The sequence below is a fragment of the Durio zibethinus genome, chromosome 14 (genome assembly GCF_047325235.1).
Source record: "Durio zibethinus cultivar Kanyao isolate XHJ-2024 chromosome 14, ASM4732523v1, whole genome shotgun sequence".
Taxonomy (NCBI): Eukaryota; Viridiplantae; Streptophyta; class Magnoliopsida; order Malvales; family Malvaceae; genus Durio; species Durio zibethinus.
Window position 1 is genome coordinate 15,233,191 of NC_143175.1, and position 13,044 is coordinate 15,246,234.

Below are 13,044 nucleotides of genomic sequence, written 5' to 3' on the forward strand. Positions count from 1 at the left end.
ACATATATATATATATTAACAATGATGATACTATGAATATAAATAGCAAAATTAGTAAGTTTTCATTTTTGATATATAAATGTGATAAGTAATTTTTTCTACATTTATATTAGCATATATTAAAAAATGTAAAAAAAACCTAGTTCTTTGCTTTCTAAAAAAATTAAATAAAAAAATTGCTCTAGAATATAAAAAGCATGTGACAAAAATCTAAAATTTTTTTCTAAAAAATAAAATAGCAATAAATGACTCCCACAGTAACCATGGGTGAAATTTTAGTATTACATATATATATATATTAAGGTCATATTTAATCCATAGGGTTATTAATAGGATAATAATTATTTTCTATCATGTTTGATTGATATCTAAAAAGAGAGATAAAGATTGGAAGGAGGATTAATATCTTTTTAGTATAAGATTATTCAATCCGTGTCAAGTGAAGAGAATTATTTTTAATCTATGGGATTAAACTTACATGTTCAATTATACCCATAAAAATTATATCAATAATTTAAATTATATAAATTTTGAAGAAGGATAATTTTGATAAATAAATAAATTATCTTATCTTAATTTTTGTATATATCAAACACAAAATATGATAAAATTATCTAATCTAATCTTATTTATAATATAATCTTATCTTATACTATCATAATTTTGTACATTAAATATGATCTAAGTATATACTATTTACATTTATTAACCAATTATAGATATGAAAGTTTGACACTTTGACCCTAATAAATGTAAAAAAAAAAAAAAAAACCATTTGGATCATACACATCCCACGAGGAGCTATTGTTTTAAAAAACTCTCATTCCCTTTTCTCTTTTCCTTTGTTCTTTCTTTATTTTTATATAGAAGAAAATTATCTACTTGCCTGAACGAGTCTTGATTGCTTGATTTGTTCTTAATCTTGATGAGTTTAGGGATTTGAATTATAATAGTAACAAGAAAAAAAACCTAGATTTTGACATATTCTTTAAATGGTCAATTCATTATCGGGAGAAGTCTTATGGTTTAAAAGGGTGTTTGAGAAAAGCCATAAAAATTGAGGAGATATGAGAAGAGTTTGAGAGGGTGCTGATAAAGAACCTTCTGCATCTGTTTTATTCCAAAATTATTGGTGCAATTCTGTTTTGAGACATTGCTGAGGTGTGTTGACAATATAAAATTGGGGATAATTTTCATTTATGATTATAGATATGGGATTGGGGAATATATTAACTAAAGCTGATGAGATCAGAGTTTTCTCTTTTTTTTCCTAGAAAATCATGTTCTTATCTTTGCATGTCTGCTAAAAAAATGTCCTATCCAGGCTGTGATTTTGCAATCTACGTTATATTAATTTAACCAAAGAAAAGAGAAGAATCTTTTTATGTGTTTTTTTTTGCATGTTCTTGAATGATGATGTCATTAATTCAGAAAAGAAATTAATCTCTGATCTTTTAAAGAATTCCATTTGTTCTTCTATAGTGGCAAACATGGAAAACTCTGTCTAGGTATAGGATTCTGCAGCAGTTAAAAGTTTATGTAAAATCTGAAGTATGTCTAATAATGGTTGAATTATTAAATGATCATGATCTGAAAGTGTATTTAGAATGAAATGAGCGGGTTTCATTTCCCAGAATGTTAAAGCAACATCCTTTTTTTTAAGAACTAAAAACTCTTTTCTAAAAGCAATGGCTCATAACATTTGGAAACAAGCAAAGGAATTATATTTATCTGGATGTTCTAATCCTATGCAGCCCTGTATGTATAATCCAAGTCTTGCTTTGAAATTGGGGAAAAGTTGAATTGATTTTTGACAGGTAAGGTGAAAATTTCTTTTGTTTATGATAATTAGCATTTAAAAACCAATAATTTAAAAATATGGAGTTTAACTCTGTTAATTCATATAATTACTTCAATAAATTGAATTCAAATCTTAGCATCTACTGTCCATTTCGTATCTTTAAGCAGCAATTTCTATTATAAAAAAAAAAAAAAACCAAACAATTTAAAAGTTTAAAGAGTACATCTTGTGGCAAAATTGTCATACATAAAGGTAAATATGCTTAGTCTCAAGTATATAAAAACCATCAAATTGAAATCGAGCCACATATTTAATAAGTGAAAGTCCAATACGAAAACGACTAATTTTGTGCTTTTTTTTTTATTGTGAATGGCAAATTAGAATTAAATACAAAGCATTATCTTACTCAAGCAAACATTGGAGGGTAGGCTTAGAATATGATCAGTATGTGCAAAAATTCAGATTCTTAAACAGTCAGAAAGTTGTTTTGAAGGGTGATATTGGTTTGAAAAGGTGTTTGGCTTGATGCCTGTCTGCTTTGAAACATCTTCTCCGACTGTATGGACAGAGTCATTGAGACAAGATGTAGGTTCAATCATGATAACCATTCAATCCTAACAGAAACACTTATTTTTTGTTCTGTCGAGTACGATAATAAGGCAAGGTAAATAGAGAATCAGCATGCTTTATGTTCTATCTGGATAACATCTTTGAATTGCAAGCATCCGGAGTAGTATTCTTTAAGTTGTACTGAATTTCAGAAATGGAGCAAGCTTGGTGCCATCCACTTTGGTGCAAAAAGTAATCTGTCACATGAGCAAACAGCTCGATACTGTAGCTGTGGGAGTTTGGAGGTATGTGAACTGTACCCATTGATTTTGCTTCGTTGATTGAGATAAAGTTAACTGGATTATATCTGATACTAAAGAGGACATAGATTGGAGACCTTTAGACCCCCAAAAGCTGATTAGAAATTGGATTATCAGCAATTCTTGTTCTTTAAGGTCTTTGTTCTGGGGTTGAATTCAATCCCTGCACTTTGGGTAATTATGAAAAAAAAAAAAAAAAAGACTACTTGCATCATGCTTATTCGTTGGAAGTGAAATTTCCAGTCAGGAAATCACGATGGAGTTTCCTCACTAGAAATTTTGAATACATGTCATGGAACATAAAGGAGAGAGCGTTGTAAGGCTATGGAATAAATAAGCTAGGTCACCTGATAGATTTTGGAAATGCTTCCGATTCTCCTGGAAAACAAAATAATTGTCTAGATGTGGAAATGAGCAAACTATGCCAACAAAAAAAATATATAAATAAAATTGAAAAACAGAATTAAGACTGTAATTATCCAAATGCTTCCAGCAAGTCGTCCAATAAACAGCAAGGGGAACAGAATCATAAACCGTAAGGGAAAATTCAATGTAGATCATATTGAATTATATATAATTAGTATATCTTGATATTAGTCTACCCCTTTTTAGTGGCATTTTCATTTCTCTGCTCTTTTCAATTCGTTGAAAGGACTTTGGGAGTGGGATAAGTGTTCTATGAGATTCAAGAATTGCAACAAAATGATGTAGATGTTCCACTTCAAAAAGGAAATAAAATATACCTATCATCTGTCAGACAGTGAAAAAAGTGGCCAAAAGATCAATTCGGATGCCCCAAGAGCAGCTTATTTTTGAAGGAACCTTTCCATTTTTTCTTCATTTGTTATTATCAATTCTACTTGTGTATGCTATGTTGTTTGGACCCAAGTATGAGTCGTTTAACACATGGGTAAATTCTAACTCAAAATGCTTGATTGGTTCAAGTATTGAAAATTAGGTTAGGAAATTGAAAAGTATAGTAAGCTATCAGTTGAACTAACTTGTGTAACTATTATTTTAGTTACTTTTTCCTGGAAAAACACATGCTTCCTTTTTAAACATCCTGCTCATGCTGATGCAAGCATGTCTACAAGGTTGCTCCAAAATTGCTTTCCCTGATTTTATCAATCTTCCTAAGATAAATCTAACAGAAACGAATCTTTTTTAAGTGTTTTCCTATCCTTGAATTGCGACATCATTTGCCTTTTTCAAGATAAATTAACAAAAGAAATCTCCCAGTCGAAAAAATCTTATTTATTTTTCAGATAACCACATGGCAAACTCTGTCAAAGGAATATGATTCTATCTCAGTTTAAAAAGACCTAAAAAAATCTAGAGTTGGTCTTGCAGAAATAGAGCAATAACTTAACAAAATGATCCCCAAGTTAATTTAGGGTGAAAGAAAGGAACTGACCTTCATTTTCCCAGCATATTAAGGCAGCAAATCTTTGTTTAAGCAATAACTCCCCGTCGCTAAAAGCAAATGCCTAACAAAATTATGGAACAAGCCAAAGAATATATTCAACTTGATGTTTGAATCACAAGCAGACCACCATAATCCAAATCAAGTAAAATATCTCTGTTATTAAACGATTAGAGAAGCATTTCAATACTCTCCAGTGTCATCAAGAAACAACCCAATGTTAAATTTGAAAAATGATACTACCTATGTTACTCAGACTCAAAGGTGACTGTTGGATTGGAGTATAGAATATGTGTTTAACATGAGTACGTCCATTTTGTTAAGTTTTTCTATGTATTTGACGAGTGGGAGCTTTGTACCTATAATTGTTAGATGTGTCGAATCGGAGGAGTTCTTAGAAAAATGAATGGTCGGAGTACACTATGTACTTTGATAGGGAAGTAGAAATTTTTTTCGTTTGATAATCATTCGCAAACTAGCAATCGAAAAACTTAATCACATCCTGACAAACTTTGCAATTCATCTTCTTATATACTGTAAAACAAGCTCTGATGCCATACAATAAGTGAAGGTGGAATCTGAATTTGATATTATACTAGATAATAATGGCAAATAATAATAAAAAACAAAATGTGGATTTCATTGCAAAATTAATGCTGACTTTCTTCAAATAAATGACTGTTCTGTCTTTTCACGAGGTGATTATGGGAAATCAAAATAAGATAATGTTAAAGACCAAGGGAACCTGCAAGCAACCAAGCTGATTGTTACCAGCATAGAGTTAGTTTTCGAATGCAACGACGTAGAGATCATTTTCAGTTAAATAACGCTAGTTTTTGATTTCACCCTTAAATATTGTGCTTGCCAATTTTGGATAACAAGTATTTTTTTTCCATCCATTTCAAGGCAACCAAAATATATACTCTTTGTACATGCAAAACTTGAAAAATTCATATCAATTAAAGAAATTATTTTATCCACCATTAGTGAAATTTTTAGATTTACAAGTGAGAGTTAATAAGATGATATATATCCTTTAAAATATATTTAAAAAATAAGAAATAATTCAAAAATAAATTATGAGTCAATCTTTTAGTCTTTTGTGTAGAATTAAAAATTACACTTACAGTATATAAATATTAACACAAATAATTAACATTATTGAAATCAGTTATGGATCTTGACACTTGATTTATAAAGGACCAATTAATATTATATTTAATTTTTATTTTTTATAAGACTTATTATATCATATATATATATTATACATGTAAACAATATATTAATAATAAAAAGTAACAAACTTATAAATTATAAAATAAAAATATTACTATGACAATATTAAACTTTTAAAGATTATCAATACTTTCACATTAGAATCATTAATTATACATTCTTTCAAATGAATTACGGAAACTTTTTTATTCTTTTAACAATTAAAAAATAAAATAAAAAATATAAATAAATCAATACAATATCTTTTTATTGAAACAAGAAAAATAAATAGAGTTTTTAAAAGAATGAAGTTGAAACTTTGAAATTTAAAGTTATGATAAAATATTTTATAAAGTGGTTTGATTATATGTTAAAAAAATTGCAAGATAATATAAAATAAAGATTCATAGTAAAATTAAAAGTGAAAAATTATACGGAGAAAAAAACTTATAGTAAGTTACAAAGAAAAAGAAAAAAAAATTGCATTTGATGTTTGGTTGAAAATTGGAGTCCTATTAAGAAAACTAAAAAATTAATTTTTCTTTTGTTAATTTCATATGATCGTGATTTAAAGTTTGTGATAAATAGTTTGATTTTAAAAATTTATAAATTGTGGTTGGTGGGTATAATAGATAGAGAAATAGTAATATGATTTTAACTCTTCATAAATCATAATGCATAAAATTAAATTATAAAATAAAACAATTAATAATTTTTATTTAGAACGGGTCAATTTAAATTTATTACTATATGTAAATTAAGGTTTGTTAAAATCGTGCTTGTATGACCGTTCGCTCCTGATTAGAGTTAAAATAGGGTTAATTTTTTTCATGTTAACCTCAAAAAAATTATTGGCGTTGTACAAAAAACCTTTGAAGTAATTAGTGTGGGTCTTCAATGAGGATGAATAGTTGGAATTCAGTGAAAATGAACATTTTGAACAAAATAATTGTAAAGGTTAATTAGATAATAAATATATACTATATTGAAATTGAACGAGAAAAGCAACATTTTTGTTTCATTTAGCTGTCATTGTTCCTAACATTCTCCTAAAGTAGCTATAGCCCATCGTCGGAAGAACCCTCCCCAAACATTAACCAAATTAAAATTAAAAAAAAAAAAAAAAAGGGGAGTTCCACGATGGCAATCATGTAAATCAGAATAATTCCTTGGCCGTTTTCCATCAACTTCAGCTTTTAACCAGCAAAAAATTCCTTCAAATAATTTCCCCCACCACCATAAAAAAGAAAAGACTGCTGAAGGGACCCGATCTAGAAAAGCTACGAATTCAAATTCCTTGTCCAGAGCAGATACAAAAACTTTTCTAGGAAGAGCAAATTCTAAGCAGTCCACACAGTTTTTTTTTTTTCTTATGAATAAATTTATTTATTTATTTGGTTTGCTTTACTCAAATATTCATTCCACTTTCTGAAGCCAAGAATCTCTCCTCTCTTCGCTTATTTTCTCTTCTACTTTCTTTATTTCATTGTTTGCTTGTTTTAAAAATGCTTGTTTCGTTCATCCTCCCATTTTTCTCTTCTTCCGTTGGCGTTGTTTTCATTCATATATTCATTCCCTTGTACCTCCATGGCTCCTCCCCCCTCAAATGTCAACCATTTTTCTCATCCTTGCATCTACGGTATGCTCTTCTTCCTTCCTTTCTATTCCCTTGTTTAACTTCAAATGTCACCCCGTTACCTTTCATTTTTCTTTCATCAAAATTGTTTCTTATACTGTTCCAATCACCTTTTATTTTGTTTTGTATGTTCCACTGTCATTTTTTCCCGATTTTCTTTACGTTCTGTTTTTCTCTGTTTTCAATCCTCCATTCTGTTTTGAGTCAAATTTGATTAATAAAATTCACGTTCAACTGTGTTTGACTAAATTCTTTCTTATAAAATTCCACTCACTCTTTTTTTTCATGTTTCTTTTCGCTTTGTTTCAATTCAAATGTGTTTGATGAAAGATTTCATTACACTATTACAGACTGCAAGTTTCATTTCCTTTTTTTTTTTTTTTCAGTAAAACTTTTTTCTTTTGGTATATATTGAAGTTTTTAAGGTAAAGCAGGGGACCTTGTTTCTTCATACTCAGAAAAAATCACGGATTATGAAATGGCTGGGTAAACTTTTCAAGACTAGTTCAAGTAGTCGTCGAGGAGGTGGCCGTGACGGTGGCTATAATCCACATTTTCTTGGGGAAGAAATCATGGTTGTTCGTGTTCCAGCCAGCGCACCGGTAACTCTATAATTTCATTTTATTTTTCTATTAATTTGACATTAGTTGACATATAGAAATTGAGATGTTTTGAGCAAATAACAAAGTACATGATTTTGTAGTAATGATAAGAAACTAAAGTTAGTTTTCAAGTGTATAAAGAAAAGGTTAGATTAACTTTTGCATGACAGTAGAGAAAAGGAGAGAAAATTTTGGAGAATCATGTAACTATTCCTTTGACAAGTGAGAGAAAAAGGAAATTTGAATTGAGTTTCTTACTTACATGAGTAAGCAACTCATTGAAAATTTAAAAAGAAAAAAACCAAGAGTTATTTAAGTATCTCTTTAATGTATTACCATTGATTGTGCTCATAATTTCATTAGATAAAAAGATTGTCATGGTCTGTGAAAAAAATAAAGATTCAAAGTTGGTTAGATTTTAATTGCCCTCAGCAAAATTGCTTAGACTCTGTTTCATTGTTCTTAAAGCAAAAAAATTAGTAGTAAAAGTAACGAGGGTTTATGGCATTGCAAATTTTGCAAAATAGATTTCTTTGTGAATATGATGATTTCTCCATGGATTGGGAACATGAAAAAAAGTTGGCTTAGCCATTTCAGTTATTTTGTACAAAATTTTTTCCTTTGCCGCTGTGAAGAAACCCAGAAGAAAAAGATGTCTATTTCAATTGAATTGTGTGTGCTAGAATAATGTGCTCCTTTGCTGCTTAGAATATTGGAAACATTTTTTAACAGCTAGTTTGATTTATGTCATCAGGATGATTGTCCTAAAATAAAGAAGGAGCAAGAGGAATTAGATCATGCAATTGCACTTTATTTGTCTGAGGACATCGGAAAACCAAGTGGTAAGTTTACAATGTCTGAGGTTGATCCTCCATGACCCTTATCAATCTTTATTCTCTCTTAAATCTTAATCTTGCGAAATTGGTGTTATTGTTTTTCAGGTTATATGAATGGAGAACATATGATAATTATGGTGGAGCTATACCATGGGGAGCTTATCAATATCCTCGTTATGGCTCTTCGCAAAATCATCCTGCTGGCTATAGGTAAAAAGCTTTTAATCATAGTTTTAAGATAATGTTGATAAATTTAATCAAAAACCATTCTTCGGTTCCTTACATGTTCTTCATTTTGTACTTGCTGGTGGACTATTATATCTTAAAAAGTCATTTCTGATTAATTGAACATATATGTCTATGCCTATTACTTGCAGAGTATGTGCTGGTTGTCATGGTGAAATTGGATTTGGCAATTATTTGGGATGCATGGGAGAATATTTTCATCCTGATTGCTTCCGCTGCCATTCTTGTGGCTATCCGATCACCGAGCATGAGGTAGTTTTATTCATATTTGGTTCAAAGAGAACTTTCTCTCTAGCTGTTCAAATGTCCTATTCCTTGCATCATGTTGGGCTTAAAAATTGTCAAAGTTACAAGAAAAGCTAAGCACATAGCTCTAAACTTCCTTGCGACCCAAGTTTTCTTTGTCAGGGAGGGCTCCATATCACAAAACTTGCTTCAAAGAGTTAACACATCCCAAATGTGAAGTTTGTCTCCAATTTGTAAGGATATCTTGAAAATTGTATCATTCCAATTATTAATACTATGCATTACATTCTAATTTTCAGTCACATTGAATTTCAGATTCCAACAAATGGAGCTGGTTTAATGGAGTATAGGTGCCATCCATTTTGGTCTCAAAAGTATTGTCCATCACATGAGCATGATAACACAGCTCGCTGCTGTAGTTGTGAACGTTTGGAGGTAATGATCTAAGCCAATGCTAGGAATTTTCTGAGTAGATCGTGGTATGTTCTTGACTTCATAAAAACTTAAACAAAATGTGTGTTAAACTTCAATTTTTTGTTAATAATTGTTGCTGTTGGTTATTGTTTGTTTTCCCCTTTACCCAAATTTTCTTCAAAATTTTCCTACTAAAGTCTTGGAATGTAATATACTATTCACTGGAAGATGGCTGGAATTTATGCTTAGAGTGCCTGGAATCTGCAATCATGGATACTGGTGAATGCCAACCTCTTTACCAGGTCATCAGAGACTATTATGAAGGAATGAACATGAAACTAGACCAGTAAATTCCCATGCTTCTTGTTGAAAGACAAGCACTTAATGAAGCCATTGTTGGGAAGAAAAATGTAACATGAAATCTTGCTCTATGTTTTACACTTGTTTTGTGGAATGGGTTTGATTCAGTTTGGTTCTTTCTAGGGACATCATCACATGCCTGAGACAAGGGGTTTGTGTCTCTTAGAAGAGCAGACAGTCACCGGTGTATGTCAACCGAACTAATTACATGGTTTTGCTTTGTTGATTGAGATAAGTCCGCCTAAAGTACGCCAATGCACTAATCATTGTCCTCAATTTATCCATTACAGATACTAAAGAGACCGCGAATTGGAGGCCACCAACTTATTGGAATGAGAGCTCAACCCCAAAAGCTGACAAGGAAATGTGAAGTTACTGCCATTCTTGTTCTTTATGGTCGTCCAAGGTAAAATTGGGTGGAATTTCTTCTTTTACCCTTGTACTTTCTTTCGTGGGTCAAGCTTAAATCCCCGCATTATCATGCATTTTTGTGATTGTCATTCTCCTGCATTAGAACGTCAAATAAGCAATCAAGTCAAGTGCATTATAATTTTGAAAGACAGGGCTCCCCATGTTATTAGGACTCCACTGTTTTTCTACAGTGTTCAACAAGTATAATGTGTTCCAATTGATAGAGGATTAGAGATCAGACATGCTGGTATCTACGTACCTGATTAGAACATGGTATGAGACATGTAGGAGTGACTATTGTATATATTGGAATACATAAATATGTCTAGACAACATATCTTAGAGCAAGGACTATCGAGTTATACAGGTCAACTAGAGGCATGCAAATGAAAATCATCAGAATTATTGTATTTTGTTGAAGATATCAAGGTTGTTTAACAGATATCTGAAATTGCTCTAAGGAGTACTTAGTTCAATATTTTCTGGTCTGAAACATTGTGGAGTATCACCAATCAGTTTCTAGTTATATAGATTCAATCTTCTTCAGAACTTGGAATTTGAAGACAGCAAATTAACTTGCAGGTGATCTACAATTTTTAGTTAATCTTCTCCTTCATAAGGAACTGAGTAAATCTACTGCATGCTCAACGGGACTTTTAAGACCTTTTCAGCTCTAGTGAAAGTTCAGATGGTAATTCTCACTTTATTTGATCTCTTTGGTGGAATGCAGACTACTAACTGGGGCAATCCTGGCCCACGAGTTAATGCATGGCTGGTTACGTCTCAAAGGTAGGAAAGTGCTATCAATCTTCATTCTTTGATGTAGTTTCTCAATGCTTTCTATTTTTATTTTCCTTTCTCCATAAATGTATAATGCAGGATATCAAAATCTAAATCCTGAGGTAGAGGAAGGTATCTGTCAAGTGCTATCATACATGTGGCTAGAATCTGAAGTATTGCCTGGATCAAGCAATAGGGCATCAACATCAGCAGCTTCTTCATCTTCTTCATCCTCAAAAAAAGGAGAAAAATCCAATGTTGAAAACAAGCTTGGTGAGTTTTTCATGCATCAAATTGCCCATGATGCTTCCCCTGCCTATGGGGGAGGGTTTAGAGCTGGCAATGAAGCTGTCAATAAATATGGTTTATGACATATCTTAGACCATATTCGCCTGACTTGGAATTTCCCATTGTAAAAACCACAATGACTCCCCCAAAATTGTACCTTGATCAGAAAAAAGATAAGTTGTCAAAAGTGTCATGACAGAAGATTCAAATAGCTTCTCCTCAAAATTTTCATGAAGTGCCATGACAATACATGTTAAAGTGATGTTCAAGTTCAATATAAGCTTTGTTTTATTGTTGTCTAGTAAGAGAAGTTTTTCCTTTTGGTACTGCATCCTTGAGAATGTGGACAATATCATTCACCACACACCAAATGTAAGTCACAGTCAATCTATTTACATGGAAAAATATATTACTGCAGCATCACAAAATTTCCCACTGCAAGAAGAGGTATAAAGGTTAAATGTGCCGTGCTATCACATGACCAATTTAACCAATCCATCATTTCAGTTGCAGATCAGACATCCGGAGACACGAACACAATGCGGTAACATCGGTTAAAAGCATCTTCAATCTGAAATACATACCAACACCTGGAACCACTTTGTCATATTCGGGCATATCCCTCTAATAAACCACGGAAGCCTTCAGTCTGAAATATGTGCTTAAATGTACCAATGTGTAATCGTGGGCTTGTCCACCAGCCCCATCCAACTGCTTACAGCGCCTAATGAGATCCAAAGGAAATAATGCTGCATTTATACGGAACACACAAGAAAGAGCTGTGCATTGCTTTATCCAACACATTAAAAGGTAATTCATAGAAGAAATATCACCAAGCAAAAAAAGAAAGAAATTAGTATGAGAAAATTGTCTTAAATTGCTACCAAATTATTGGAGTAATTTTAAGATAATTTTCAATATTAAATATTTTGGTAAATCATAAATATGGTTAAGGCTAGGATAATTTGAAATCAAATTGGTACCATCTTTTTGATGGACACTATGAGGGTTTTATAACTTTCCTCATGTGTAATCACACTCTTGAATCTTAAATCTGGTTTCGAGGATTAAAATTTACTATTTAAAGATACCTAAGTCAATTTTCAGACTACTTTTTAAATAGGAAAAATTCTACTAGGTGGCCAATCACACTTTAATAATAATAATAAAAAGATTAATGGCGACTCCCTAAAATTTATATCCAGCGATAGGTCCACGGATCTATATGTTATAACAGTTTGACGACTCCATTGGGGACATCGAGAATCAAGCCAGTAAATGTTTTCTTATTATCCAAGCCTAGCTTAATAAATTTGAGATTTTTTTTTCTTCTTTCTTTCTTTTTCCTTGCTTATATTTTATTTAGTTATTCATTTATTCATTTTCATCTATTTATCATTCACTTGCATATGCATAACATGAGTTTCACACCCAAGTTTTGTTCATTAGGAGGAAGTAAAGTACTTACGCTATCATGAGATTTCATGTCTCTGTATGGGCTAGCGAAATACTCTCACTTAATTGAACCATTTTTTCTTGTAGCCTATAATAGGTAAGGATTGGGGTACCTTACTAGTCTATAATGGACAATGATGTAAGAAATAATTTAGGAACCCTTAGACTATCAAACCTTTGAACCTAGCATTTAAGTAAACCCTAAGGGTCCAAACTTAAGTTAAAGTCATGCCTTCCCTTGTGTTAGAAAATCCTTAATAGGATATATGATGGGACATTTATTTTGCTTGTAAATTTATATATTTTCTTTGCATACTAACCCTTTACGTTATTTTTTGTATATATTATATTGTTCTTTGTATATATTATGTTTACTAATCCCTTTTCTTTAATTATATATGCATGCATTTACATCATTAAATCTTTTTTGTTGCATTCATACATCTCTACATTCAATCTCAT

The 13,044-nt window shown here is 31.3% G+C and overlaps 1 pseudogene across 1 annotated transcript; it reads left to right on the forward strand.

Moving 5' to 3' along the window:
• The first annotated feature begins 6,588 nt into the window (after positions 1 to 6,588).
• Positions 6,589 to 11,508, forward strand: LOC111294320 (protein DA1-related 2-like; annotated as a pseudogene). The gene is made up of 12 exons (XR_016327609.1): positions 6,589 to 6,979; positions 7,403 to 7,546; positions 8,301 to 8,392; positions 8,488 to 8,592; positions 8,760 to 8,880; positions 9,024 to 9,107; positions 9,190 to 9,309; positions 9,486 to 9,698; positions 9,772 to 9,834; positions 9,939 to 10,054; positions 10,790 to 10,848; positions 10,939 to 11,508. The product of XR_016327609.1 is annotated as a protein DA1-related 2-like (transcript).
• Positions 11,509 to 13,044: the final 1,536 nt, after the last annotated feature.